The sequence below is a fragment of the Mastacembelus armatus genome, chromosome 18, assembly GCF_900324485.2.
Source record: "Mastacembelus armatus chromosome 18, fMasArm1.2, whole genome shotgun sequence".
Classification (NCBI taxonomy): Eukaryota; Metazoa; Chordata; class Actinopteri; order Synbranchiformes; family Mastacembelidae; genus Mastacembelus; species Mastacembelus armatus.
In genome coordinates this window covers 2,661,857-2,673,766 of record NC_046650.1, presented here as the reverse complement: position 1 = coordinate 2,673,766, position 11,910 = coordinate 2,661,857, and positions in this window count along the sequence as shown.

Sequence of the window (11,910 nt, the reverse complement as noted above, 5' to 3'; positions counted from 1 at the left end):
TCTGTTGCTTGGCACCCATGTAAACAGTCCCCAAACTCCCAAGCCTTAAATATTGATGACTGGCTTAAGTAGTTCATGAGTTTTGTATGGTTTGCGGTACTTTATAGGTCAATTAGATATTTTAATGACGCTAAATGACTTCTAAATATACTGTGCCATAAACGATTTATAGTTTCCCAAAAATAGAGCATGTTCTTTTTGTGTTTTTACTTGTTTGTTATTTGTCTTGCTAACTAACTAAGCAAGCCATTTTAGGCACCTATTGGGCTTCACAACCTGGAGGGGCCCAAAATAGTGTGTTTTTTTTTTTTGTTCTGTTTTGTTTAACAAGCTGTGATATATGCATGGCGCGCATTGCATACAATTTGTCTAAACAAATCTCTTGACACACACGTCACAGTTGTGGCACTGATGGACAGCAAGACATGGAGTGAGCAGAATCAGATATTTAAATAAAGTCAGAGGAAACATCAAACAACTGCAGTATGAAGAGGGCAAAGCTCTCTGGGACACAGTACAGAAGACAGAGGTCTGTATACACGTTCATGATGTAACGTTGATGTAAGTTTATTGAGCAACATTATGTACCTCCACAAGTTAATTTATCATCATCATCACAGTGACACAGGTTTAAGTTGGCTAACCATCTGAGCTGACACGACCATAAGCCAAATAAACACGTTAACACTAATTTACTACAACAAACCCATTTGCTGTATACAGAAGGTTACAAAGCTTAATTTAATGGATCACAACATGAAATAGAAAATATCTAGGCCTGCTTGGTTAATGTAGCAGTCCATTTAGGATTTGTGCTTAATGTATAAACTTCAAAGATGCACATAAGAAATTTTGAATAATAAAGAAGTGCTGTCTGTCAAAATCAGAGTAGGAACATGGAAATTTCACTAAATCTCTGTGCTGTAATTGTGTTTGGTGTAACAGTTATGTTTCCAGAACATTATCAGTGTGCTCTTATATAAGCTGTATTACCTTTAAAATAAACATGTGGACTGAGGCAAGCTTTAATAATTATAATAACATTATAAGACATTAAAATGAATGAAAATGGCAGAAATAGGTATAATTGCAAAGCCTTTTGTGTGAGAGATTATTTGAATTTATTTGTGCATTTTTTCAGAATTTATTCTCATATCTTATGCTGAAATACAAATACACATTATTGCATTGTACCTTATTGCAGTATTAGAGTTTTGTCATTTTTTTTGCATTTGTGGATTATGTTTGTGTGTGTACATTTTTGGTGGCAGGTTGGAGTGTGTTTGGGGATGGGGTGGAGTGGAGGGGGCTACACTTATTTTGCTTAGAGCACCAATAATTCCAGAAACGGCCCTGTGAACACATGAAACAACAGGAGCTCCAGAGAGAGGGGCTTTCCCTGTGAAAAAGAGCCAGGCAGCACTTCATATCACTCCCATCCACACTAACTTGGATCCTTCTGCCTCTATGCTCTACTTAGTGCCAAGTTATGACTTCAGATCAGGCACTGACTCAATGTTCACAGCAGCATTTGTGTTAACAGCTTATGCTTACATGGAGATGCTTCTTTCAGTCCTTACCATCAATCTAAAGCAGGTGAAGTCTGCTTGGGCTAATCGTACTGCTTCTTCTCAGCTTCCTTGTACTGATTTGTGTCTACAGGCCAGAGTGTACCCATGGGAAACAGAAGTTACCTGAGTAAGCCCAACTCCACTTGACCGTAAAACACAATGGATGCCTTCTGTATGTTATGAGTTACATCTGAGAGTTATATAAGCTGAAATTCTTATTTTGTTGTGTCATATTGAATTTCTTATTCCATGGACCATAGGAACAGTTAAACCCTGGATTCTCTGGGAATTCACATTTGTTTTCAGTTATGGGCATTAGCATCCCTCGTATGGGAAAAAACCAAAGGCATTTTTTTCCTGTAACTGAGGTTTAATGCAATACATCAAGCACCCTCATCCTGCCACTTCACATTAAGAATGCCCATTAGTGCTCAACTGGAATGATATGAGAAAATAAACCTGATAGATGGCAGAGTAAGAACGCTTTGAACAAAGTGAAGTGTGGAAATATGATTTTGCCAAATGGTGTTGGTTTTTTTTTTCAAGCTGTGACACCATGTGAAATGTATAGCTTGGGTTCCCGCATGATCAAGGTGCAAATTAGCCGAATTATGTGTAGCCAACTGGAAAGAGTTGACCACCTCATTGCCAAGATCTACATTTGAAACAGCATGACTCAACTAGCCCTTGGGCTCTAAAGAATCTCTCCCAAAGTCAAATGATGAAAAGCAAGACAAATAACAAGCAGCTGTTATCCAAGAGAATCAGAATTAATACAGAATCCATGAAATATCTTGTAAACACCACCCAGAATGCTAAAACATGTTTAATGCTTGCAATGTATTTACTCACAGTATTACACTCTGCAGGGCTGTGTGCTCTAGCAACTTGGCAAATATGTGACATTCCATTTGGTAGAGGTAGTTGAGATTTTTTTTAACTGCTTGTACAAGCGTAAGGAAAGGCTGTCATGTGTTAGTGACGTCATAGGAAATCCTGCCTAGAATGTCCTAGAAATTCAGAAGAAATGTGCCACAATGATAAAGATGATACATCTTCTTTCCTGTAGGGAGATCAGGAATTCACAAGTACATAGTAAGCAAGCAGTACCTGTTGGAAAACACGTGTACTATCTTAATTACAGATGCACCTACATGAGTTAGACCAGTTTTGACATTTATTGAAACCCAGGAGACAATTTTAAGTGTCTGAGAAAAGACAGAACAGTGAATTAGCTTGATGGACAGCCTCACTTGGCTGGTCTCTCTCCAGACATGGGGATTTCCTGTAATGAGCAATTTCACCCATGCACAACTAGAATTTCTCTTGGCCTTCAGCAGAGGTCCAGCAGTCCCACTTTCACCAGTTTATGACATATGGCCTCATTTTGCTCTTCCCTGGGACTACACCCTTAATATCTTAATTCTTCTTTGTTTCATCTTGTTTGGTATTAATCTTCTCTTTTCATTTCCCTTCTCAGTCATTCAGAAAGTTTCCTTTCCTTTCATCCTTGCCATTATTCTTGTAATGCTTTATTCATGGTCCTGTGTTTCTCTTCCCTCTCTCCCTGCTTGGCTCAGCAGAGGTCCTTCCAAGGTTTTGCTCAAGTCCAGACCTGTGGGGTTTGGTTGTTGCACCAGATGTGTTGCAAGGAAGGCCTGAATCTTAAAAACACAGTGTTGTCCATCTCTCAGCGCCAGTTAGCCCCCAGGCCTGCTGTCCACTTACCACCACCCTTTGACACCTCTTCTGTTTTCTGTCACTCTTCCTTCTGATTTCTCCTGCTTGTCAGGACACCTTTTCTCCCACTCTCACTCAGAATCCATCTACCACAGATAATTGGTGCTGTAGCTGTATGTGCTACTTGTCAGCACATCTAATGGAGTATAATTTTCCTCTGTTTCATACTTTTAAAGTGTTGCATGTAATAGATTGTCATTATGACACTGTCAAAGTACATTTCAGTGTAATTCTAATTACAAACAAAAAATAGCCAGATACACCTGTCATAATGTTTTTGGTTTGTTTTTTCTCAAAATAAAGAATGTTAACTATACAACATGTTGCTTTTATTTAACATATGTAATATATTAAAAGCCACCCAATCTGTGCTCTACTATGAAAAGCAGGCTATATCAATGATCTACATAAATCCAGCATATATTCACTTAAACCTGGCCTGGTTGGAATATGGGATAACTACAAACCAGATGCTAACCAGATGCTCATTGTCAGTCCTGTTGATTCAGGTTTGCTTCCTCCAATAGTAAACCTAGTGCTAAATAGTAATTATATTATTTCTGTATTCCTGTTATTTACAAGTAAGTGAAAATTCATTTTCAATGCTGTTGTAAAATCTTGCCCAAAGAAAGGGGTGACATTAACATTGCTCTTAGACATTTGATCCAGTAGTATTATATATAGAAACAGTGATTAATCCAGCTTTAAGTGACATGTCGCAGTTGTCCACAGTTTCATCATTCAGCAGTTAGTACATCCCTGCATTATACTACCACTTCTATGGTAATGAAGCAGCAGTAGGATCTCAGGGATATGAGTTTCCTATATGCAGTAAGAGAGAACATTGTTTTCTTCCTCAAAGAGCATTAGTGATGTAATGTTCAGCTCATCTCTTCCTCATCATTCACATACACATAATCACATTCATGTCTGATTAATGTTTATAGCATAAGCATGAGGGTGGAAACATGAGGTCATTCACCACCTGCTCAGTGGATGGTGTTGTACTGAATATCCAAACTTGCTTTTTTGCTCATTTACTTTGATTAAATTAATTAATTGTGCTTTAAACAAGGTGATGAAAACTATTGGCATTGACAAGTTGATGTCATTAACTGTGTGAAATGACTTGATGAATAATGGACTTGCTTGTGTCAGCTCTAGAAGTTTCTGAATATGCTATCATTGTATTTACATTTATTCCTTTTGAAAGTTGTCATGTCTTCATCCTTGGCTATTTCTGGATGCATTAACAAACTATGATTTTTAGACAACAGCTAAATAAATAAACCTGATTATAATTGCTATTAAAATTCATGCCTGAGTGCACTGCATACTGTTTTATTCCAGCATGTCTGCCCTAAGCTCTGTGTTTCATTAACTGTATTGTGTGCACTGACAAAATGCTACAGTTTCTGCATTGACCCATTGCACTCTGGTGACTTGACCCGTGTATTACATCATGGTCAAGAGGAGGTGAAAGTCCAGCTGTCGTACATCATTTCCAAGTGGATGTGACACACATTCCCACTGACTAAGAGTAGCCATTAACAGTGCAGGTTGTGTTGGTTAGTCATCTGCCACTGGCTAGGGTGTTTTAGAGCCTGTGTCACGACGGGGTGTCATGTAATAAGGTTGCTTGTACCCAGACAGAGATATTATTAACACAGGTGGGTTAAATCCAGAACAAAGTGACCCAGGAAACAGGTAAGTACAAACCAGGGAAGCTGGAGTCTGGGAACACAGAACACGGGAAATGGAGAGAGACCACGGAGACTCAAGGGAGTGCACTCTCTCACACCGGGAAACATCAGGAAACACCAGACTCACAGACATAGCTGAGGAGACACAGCAAGCACCGAGGACTGAAGCCACAGGTAAGCACTCACAGAGAACAAGAGGCAGGGAGAGGCAGGGAGAGGCAGGGAGAGACAGGGAGAGACAGGGAGAGGCAGGGAGAGGCAGGGAGAGGCAGGGAGAGGCAGGGAGAGGCAGGGAGAGGCAGGGAGAGGCAGGGAGAGGTAGGGAGAGGCAGGGAGAGGCAGGTCAGTACACAGTCAACGGAACATCGCACACAGGAAACAAGGCACAGGATAATCCAGCAGCTAGGTGAGGCAGTGAGCAGGTCTATATACCCTTGCTCTGATGATTAATCAGGACCAGTCACTTAGTTGCTGAGGGAAGCCACACACACAAAGGGGGAGAGGGACATGAGGGCAGAGAACACAGGGAAAGCAGGCACAGGTGAAAACAATCAACACTAAAAACCATAAAGCTACCTGGGGTAAACCCCAGGAGACACAGGAAATGTAAACACAATAAAAGTCCCAACACAAGAAAGTCCAAAACCAGGGACCATGACGGCCTGTTGGTAGTGGGGATGTATCCTGTATCATTCAGTCCTGCAGCACAGTGAGTGCAGCTGCTTCTCTGGTCCATCAGGATGTTGTGAAGGGGATGGTCAGTGTATTCCAGGATGGCCTCTACCTTTTTCTGTGTGCATCTCTCCACCACAGCCTCCACTTCAATGTCCTCATCACAGATGGGGCTTAAACCTTCAAAACTCCACTATGATATCTGTGGTTTTAGAGGTGTTCAGTGGGAGGCAGTTCAGAATTGTATGTGAAGTCTGTTGTGTACAGTGTGTGCAGGAATAGAGCCAAAACAGTTCCTTGTGCTTCTTAAAACTCTACCAGAAATGCAGTTCCCTAGAGTGATGAACTGTGGCCTTTCTGTCAGGTATCTGTCATCCAGGAAACAAAGGGCAGGTCCACCCCATCCCTTTGAGCTTGTCTCTGAGGACGATTTGGATGGTATTGGATGCACTTGAAAAAGCAAAGAAAATAATCCTCATATAACTTTCAGGTTCTTCTAGATGAGCTAAAACATGGTGCAGCATCATCCACACCAATGCATTCTCTGTAAACAGCAAACTGCAGGGGCTCTATTGTGTATTTGACCTCGAATCTTAGTAGGTGGAGAATCATCCTGTCCGGGACCATCATGAAATTGCAGGAAATTGGTGAGAGCCATCGGCCTGTAGTCATTTAGTTCAGCTTGACACTTTATTTTAGGTACAGAAACAATAGGTTGATGTGCTAATCAGTTAATCGAGCTTTAAGTTTGAAATGCAAAAAATACATGTTATGAGACACCATTCTATTTAAGGCAGAAATGATAGAAATGTCCCTCCAGGAAGCCCTGTTGTAAGTGGAGAGAGGCCAGGAAGGATAAAGGAAAAGGAACTGCTTCCTTTCCTCTCATGTGATGTCATGCTGGACCAGTGTTCACTCCTCAGTAGGCCTTCTTCTTCTTCTTCTCTCTGCTTATAATGGAGAATGACAGTATATGGTTCAGCTGAAAGACTCTAAAACTCTCCACCTGTCACATGCCTCAGGGAATGTGAGGGAGTGTGAGGGAAATGAGAGGCAGTAGAAGGTTGGATGCACTGGACTGCAGTTTCATGATGTCAGCTCTTCAGCCTCAGGATCGCCTTTCCATTTATTACCTCTAGAAGGAATGTGGAAGGTGTGTCAGTGTGTACTGAAATGAGAAAGCGCATGCAGTCAGGATTTGGTCTGACAATGTTGTTTTATTAAAAAAGCAAATAATGGCTGGTGATAGGTTGATCAATACCATCAGATTCCACATAAACATCAACAAATACCTGAATGTGAAGGGATTGTACGTTATTCCACTACACATCTATCTAAAGCATGAAAGCTTACTCCATGGTTTGGTAACATGGTTTGGTTAATTTGAAAGATAATCTGGCTCATCCGTGGGCTGTTTTGATGTGTAATAAAAACTAATCCTCAACTTCTGATGTGACTAAATATCATAAGCAGTCAGGTATTAACAACTTTGGAGTCCAGTCGATGAAATGAGAATAAGCTGAGCATAAGCTGATGTGAGCCGTGCCTTGCAAACACAAAAATCTCAGAAAACCTATGGTCAAGAGCTGATTTGCATATAGGTGAAAAGTCAGCTCAAGGACCAGTTATTCATTGAACTACAGTTGGACATTTTGTGTCTAAATGGAGACAATTTGGTTCTGTGGCTATTCTCCATAGAAGTGGGCACCCAGCCAGGATCCCTCCAAAGGCACAATGTGGAATACTCAATGAACAGGCATGGTCTCCATTTAAGGACACAAGAGAGGATGCCACTGCTCTCCCAGAAAACATTGTTTGGTGAAAAAAAAGGACTGCGTACCAATATGAAAACATCATCCTAGCAGTGAAGTATGCTGGAAGGAGCATCATGATTTGGGTCTGCTTTGCTGCCTCTGGACCTGGACCACTTGCCATTGTGGAGGGGGTGATGAATTCTCAAGTTTATCAGGAGATCTTGCAGGATAGTATCAGGTTGACTGTCCACAAGCTGAAGCTCAGAAGAAGTTGGATGATGAAGCAGGACAATGACCCTCATCAGAGTAAAGCCACTATGGAATGGATCAGAGACACAAATCTCATGTGAATGACCTCAAGAGAGCTGTTTACACAAGACCGCCTAAGAATATGACTGAGCTGAAGCAGTTCTATAAGGAAGAATGGCCCAAAATTCTAGTTCCCGTTATTTTTCCCACCATCATTTTGTATGTTTAGTGGGTGCGTTGAATAAACACATGAAAGAACATGCCTGTTTGTGTTTTTCTCTGCTTAGAATTGTATTGTGTTTGTTGATATTTGTGGCTTTGGTGAAGATCAGATCACATTTCATGACTCATGCAGAAAACCAGGAAATTGTAAACAGCACTATTATTTTTTCTTGCACGTGTAGTGCAAGTTCATCATGTTGATTGAAAAATATGAGCGGACAATTAGCTATGAAGTGCATTTTAAGTATTAATGATTAGAGGTTTTATTCCAAATTGATCTTTCAAAAGTAGTTAGTCCTGAATGTACAAGCCAAACTATGATGTTTTAATTGAAGTCTTATTGTCCCAGAGAAATTTCACATTCTGCACATCATGTCTAAAAATGTAGTCAGACACCATAGGTCTGGATTATACTGTAGTCGTGTATACATTCATTTTGCTGTGGAACAAAACCATACCATTTCTCTTGGCCTTCAAAAACCCATGTGTAAAATGTAGCTGTGCGTTATATAACTACAGTGTGTGAGAGAGTTTTACCATTGCAGTAAAAGCTCCTGAGTCTTCACAGTGACCTCCTCACCAAGCCTCTCCCACCACCAGATGGGAACACTGGATCTTCTCTTTGTAACTACTCCACATGCTGGCTATGTCTCACACCACGACTAAGTGACCAAAAATCTATTCCTCTGTATTACAGTAGAAATCCCTGTATTCAAACATGTGATTCCACTGTGGATTTACAGGCAATAAGAAATATGAGACCACCTGCGATCTGGAGGGAAGGGTAGTGGGGGATTTTAGGAGGAACGTTTATGTTGCCAAAGTGTCACTCCCCCAACGCTGTGCACTGTGGTTCTTTTGTGCTGGATGGATATCATGCAGTAAATATGGATAATAGTTATGTCATTTTTAAAAAATACACAAGGGAAAGATTTTCTGAAACAATATAAACCATGATGTTAGTATTATAGTTATGTATGACATGCAGTGTTTAATACAGTATACACAGACTGTTCAAATTTAATGGCAATTATAGTTCTTAATGTGACTGCCAAAAATAGCAGCATTAACAAGTTTTGTTTTCAAAATCTTGTTTTCAATAACAAAAAGTGAAAAGGTCCACCAGTGCAATAATAATATATCTTTAGAATAGGAATGTGCTTTTTCAAAACTTTTGGTGAATGGGCTACACTCACTGCACTATTTCTTACTCTTCTACCTTTGGCTCCCTGTTAAACTGCTGTCTGTGCATATACCTTGTCACCTCTTAGTTTCCTGTAAGTCCAGGTTTTAGCCCAGCACACACTATTGATAGCATGTTTAATGATAATATTTTTAACATAAGACATGGCAGTCAACAAATAATCCTGATATAGATTTCTGTTCTTAAGAACAGAGACCCGTGACCGGTTGTGCGGTATGGTGCTATGGTGCCCTCTGATGGACAAAATTACCTCCAGACTAGTTTGGCATTTCCTGCTTGACTTAGTCAAGTTTTGCTTAAGTCTCTTCTCCAATGCTGCTATGATAAATATATTGCACCAGTGTGTGATCATTTATTAAGAATGTGAGTGCCATATAAGACACTGTCACATATTGTGACAGTTTGCAAAGTTGTTAATGTGTGTCTTCATCCAAAATGCTGCAGGAACTAGCAAGAGAGATCATATTTCTCCTATATTAGCTTCTCTTCATTGGCTCCCTGTAAAATACAGAATAGAATTTAAAATCCTTCTCCTCACATACAAATCCCTTCATGATCAAGCTCCTTCATACCTTAAAGACCTCATAGTACCATATTATCCCAATAGACCACTTCGCTCTCAGAGTGCAGGTCTACTTGTGGTTCCCAGAGTTTCCAAAAGCATCATGGAGGCAGAGCCTTTAGCTATATCAAGCTCCTTATATTGGAAAAGACCCTACATGTTTGTTCAGGTGTCCTCTATCTTCAGGCCTCTACCAGCACTAAACAAATTGTTGGCAGTTATTTACAGGCCTCTAAAACCCTAAAACACTACACCAATAAAACACTCAACCTCATACCATGCATGTTTTAGCTCAATATTTAAGTGACCCTTTGTGACCACCTGTTGCATGGTGTATAAATCGCCCACACTGTTCTTTTCTCTCTCCTCTATCCACTCATCCCAACTGGTCGAGGCCGATGGCCACCCAAACTGAGCCCGGTTCTGCTGGAGCTTTCTTTTGTTAAAGGGAGTCTTTCCTCTCCAATGTCACCAAGTGCTTGATCATAAGTGATTTGTTGGGTTTTTTTGTTTTTTGTAAAGTGCCTTGAGATGATTGAATTGTGATTTGGCTACATGCAAATAAAACTGAATTGAATTGAACTGAAAACACAAAATTCAATTCAGACTTCGTAGCTCACTCAAGATTTAATTCCGTTGCAATTATATGGATATGATGATATGATATAGATATAAATACAACAAATAAAAATAGGGTTCCTGGTTGCTGGTTTTCAGTAGCAGATGTAGTTTACATGGTTGTCGGGAAACAGTTTAAACTTTCCATTATTATGAATACTTCTAGTACTTCTACCTCAAACATTACAGTTTATTCCTGACTTACCAGATCAAGACACAACGTGTGAACAAGGTCAAAACCTCAGAAACACGTGAATTATTTGGCCTTACCTGGAGATTGTTTTGTCACCCTGTAGTCATTTTAGAAAGCACAAGTGACTTATGTATTACAATTAACCAGATCTCCTTCCTTATACAGCAAGCAACCAACACAGAACTGAAAGGGAAAAGAAAAAGATAAGGGAATGGAAAAGGGGAAAGGGAAAAGGCACAATAATCACCTGACAGTATTGAAAAAACCAGTGGCAGCTGGGACAAAAGACTTTTTAGACCCTTTCGTCCTGCATCCTGGCTGACTGTATCCACAACCAGATGGTAGAAACCTAAACTCTACAAACAAAGAATGACTAGGATCCTGACTTTATGAAGATTTGAACTGTTATCCAACACTGCATCAACAGTCTTACTGATGACACCCTGCTGCCGATTTCTGTTTATAAGAGTGAGCTGCCCAAACCAGCACATAAGGGAAAGGTTCAAACTGATTCAATAAAACAATAATAAAACTTCTTCATAAAAACACTGTCCACCTTAAAACAATTTAACTTACCAAGATTGTGCATGCACTGATTTTTTTTATACAAACAATATCCACATAGAGCTCAAAGGATAGTTTATTGTCAACAAGAGTACCCAAATACTTGTAACTGCTATACCACCTCTACAGCTTGACCTTCAATTCCCATAGGGAATATGGTTGACTGGTTCTTCCTGAAATCAATCGCCATCTCTTTAGTCTTAGGCACACTGATATTCAGAAAGAACGACCCACACCAATCTTTGAATTCTGTCACTACTGGACCACGATCTTGGTTGTCAATACTGTGAATTCAATAATATGACACCTCTTACACTGACTCTGGTACATATTAGTGTACAGGGCAAAGAGGAGAGGCAAAAAATGCATCTCTGTGGTGAAAAGTGGAAGACACAAGAACGTCTGATAAAATGCCATTGACCGGGTTGTCACCTTATTAATCAATACGCCAATAAATCAGGCCAATGTCAATATTATGGCCACTTTTCAGTCTCTGCTAAACATGAGGCTGAATAAAGCTGAAGTAGATCAATATAAAGGTGTTTGTACTTTCCAGATGAGTCAGGATCAAAATCATCAAAATGCCAATCACCATGTTGCTGCCAATCACCATGGGGCTGATTCAGATAGACAGGGATAACATCCAGAGCTGTGTTGAATGAGAAGTGATAATCACACTGCTTCAGTGGTATTGAACACTGCTTTATTTCTGGTGATAATGATAAACATGTCCAGACCACTGCACACAATAACCACAGGAAACAACCAATGGTTTCTTTATAGCAAGCCTTCCTCACTGGTGGCTTAGATCAGATAATAGGCTAAATGGGGATTAATGGAGAGCCAGTTAACAGCAGG